Source organism: Oratosquilla oratoria, chromosome 6 (genome assembly GCF_046742065.1).
Source record: "Oratosquilla oratoria isolate Oo_2021 chromosome 6, ASM4674206v1, whole genome shotgun sequence".
Classification (NCBI taxonomy): Eukaryota; Metazoa; Arthropoda; class Malacostraca; order Stomatopoda; family Squillidae; genus Oratosquilla; species Oratosquilla oratoria.
In genome coordinates, this window is record NC_134782.1 from 35,183,426 (window position 1) to 35,186,758 (window position 3,333).

Consider the following 3,333-nt stretch of genomic DNA (forward strand, 5'->3'; position numbering starts at 1 on the left):
TGCACAAGATGGGTATCCCTATGAGACCCATAACATCAGGGATCGGGAGTGCTCCTCATAGACTAGCCAAATGCTTGGCAAAAACCCTTATCTAACACCATGGGTTCCATTAGTGGGGCACACTTAAGAAACTCATCTGACTTAATCCGAAGGCTTGAGAATGTGAATGTAATAAACAAGAAATTAATTAGCTATGACATAACAGCCTTATTTACTAACGTATATATTAATAATGCACTAGAAGCGCTTAAAAAGGTGACTAATGATATAGATGATAACACCCTCCCAGTACCAAAATCTAATTACCTCAAATTAATTTCAATGTGTGTTAAATATGGATATTTTTTTTTTAACAACGCTGAATTTAAACAAACAAAAGGCCTCGCAATGGGAAGCCCACTTTCGGCTATTCTTGCTTGTCTGTTTATGGAGGTGTTGGAAAATTATAAATATATTAACATCATGGGTAGAGGTACCACTTGGCTGAGATACGTGGATGATATACTCGTAATAACACCAAAAGACACCAACATTGAAAACAAAATGAGAAGGCTTAACGCAGTTCATGAAGACATCCAGTTCACAGTTGAAAAAGAGAAAGACTGCAAACTCCCCTTTTTAGATACACTAATACACAGAGGCTCTAATCATCTTAGGTTTTCAGTGTACAGAAAGCCTACTAATAAAGACGACTTTGTTCACTTTTTCTCAGCCCACAGTAAACAAACTAAAACTGGTGTCCTTATAGGCTTCTTTCTTCGAGCCTACCGTATATGCAGCAGTGAACTCCTTGAAAACGAGTTGTCTTTTATCAGAAAAACTTTTAAAGAATTAAAATATCCAGGCGGCCTGATAACCAAAACAGAAGGCAAAGCTAGAAAAATCCACGATAAATCGAACGCACAAACCAGCGGACCAAACGACCAAGCGTCCGGATCAAATGACCATACAGTAACAAAAAACCTAGTCACACCGCATTTCATTACTGTACCTAATTCTGATAAAACCGAAATTATTGATAGATATTTACTGAAAGGTGGCATAAACATCGCCAAGGTATCATGTAATAAAATAGGTAAAATGTTTAAAAACCACACTAATGACAACAACGACCTCAGTGTGATCTACCGCATTCCATGTAGTGGCTGCCCCTCGGCTTATATCGGTGAGTCAGGTCGAGGAATCGAGAAGAGGATAAACGAACATAGGAATGATTTAAAAGCACACAGAACGTCCAACTCCCTGGTCCGCCACCTCGAAATATGCAACAACCTTCCCGAATGGAGTAAAGTTGAAATTTTACACAAAGGATTAAAAAAGAAGATGAGAAAGACAGTTGAAGCTGCACACATAAATGTCAAAGAAAATAATAACGACAGAGAAGGATTTATATGCCTATCAAAAGCAGCCAGTCTCTTAATTATAATTGCGCTATAAAATACCTGACACTCGAAGCTTTCACAAGTTCCCCCACTACGGGTATAAATGTTGTGACCAAGTGTTTTCTTCATACATGCACAGTTCGTGGTCTTCATCCATCGTCGCACATCCTCATGGCTAGAGTGATGGAGTTAGCGACTACAAGTGTCGGGAAGAGGGGCAGGGAATGCTTTCCCACAGAGGCCCCAGAAGAGCTCTCCACGCCCAAGAAGGCGGCCCGAGCCAGGCCCAGTATCAGCTACGCGCCCTCCCTGCAAGAGGACGACAGCAGCAGCGACACTTCCTTACTAATGTTTGTCAGCAACAACGACGCGCCTTCCTCACCGGAAGACACCCAGAGAAACGCGGACGACGCCGCCCTACTTGAGCAGCTACTCAGGAGTGACGAGGAGCAACCAGGAGACGACGAAGGCGAAGGATGGACCACCGTCGTCAGAAATCGTAGAGCCCGCCACCAGCTTCCTCCGAGGCCCAAGTTCAAAACTGGGCCACCTAGGGGACCACGACAGCGCCTACCAGGCCATCACCGCTCTCGAGAGGGAGAACCCCAGCCTGAAAATGGAGGTGAGACTCAACCTCCAGGGTGAACACATCCTCAAGGCCAGGGACGAAGCCTCCGCAGTACTCCTCCGTCGCCTCGCGGAGGAGGGGAACACTGTGATTCTCCTCGACCCCAATTTGAGACGGCACAAGGTAGTGCTGGAACGCTACCCATTGGACCTGCCCCTGAAAGCGGTAGAGGCTCACCCAAAGGTGATCTCAGCCGAGCGACTGCGCTCCCGCACGGATAAGCTCCCCACAAGGCAAGTGCTGGTGGTGTTGGAGGGACAGCCGCCCCCCAAACTGGACCTCGGCTGTTGGGGGAGGTACTCTCTGCGCCCTCATCGGGGGGAACCGGTGAGATGCTATAAATGCCAGAGATACAACCATCTCCAGGTACGGTGTGAACACGCCGTCAGATGCGGCGTGTGCAGCTTGCCACACCCGACGGAGGATTGCATCGCAAAGCACAAATCCAATCAGACCACCTCCGCAAAATGCCCCAACTGCGGAAATAAACATCACGCCTGGAACCTTCGGTGCCCCGAGAGGGTCCGCAGGCTCCCCAGAAACCCCAGCAGCAACAGCGGCAGCCCCAGGGACCACCACAACGGCAGCCCCAGGGGCCTCCGCGACGGCAGCAACGACGCCGCTCGAGGACATCACGTAACCAGTCGCAGCAACAGAAGAACTTCGTCGCTGGAGCATCACGGCACCAGGACACAAAGCACCAGCACCCACCACGAAGCCAGCCTAAACCGCAGCAGCAGCGTCGGCAAGCCTTCCAGCCTGCATCACCACCAACCAGGTCAGCGTGGGGTCGGCGGCGGGCCCTCGCGGTCCCCACCCCCCCAGCCCAGGCCGCACCAGAGCCGGAGGAAGGGATTAGCCGACCGGCCCCCAGGGATCACACCCCCTATCGCCAACCCAGGACGCGGAGTCGGGAGCAGCGGCCGCGGGCCGCAGCCTTGGAGACTGGCGGCAGCGCCCCCTCGGCCCGGCGCAGCGCAACCAGACCTCGCCAACCAGGAGGTGGTGCACGGAACCCTCCCCCCAGCACTCCCGCGACGTCGGCGAGGAGACCCTCCATGGGCCTAACCGACCTTTCCCACGACCTGCCACGCACCATGAGCGAGGAAATACGCACAGTCGTCAGCTGCATCATGACAAGGATGATGCAATTTCTGGTGAAGCTGCTCACCAACCCCAACCATGACAGCGACAAGCAGGGGACCCTGAGCGAGCTCCTGCAGGAGACTGTCTCAGTCTTCACAGAATGTGGTTTCCAGCCACCCCCCGACCTGAAGGACACGCATCTCCGCTCCTTCTACCCAGCCGACCCCAACCACCAGA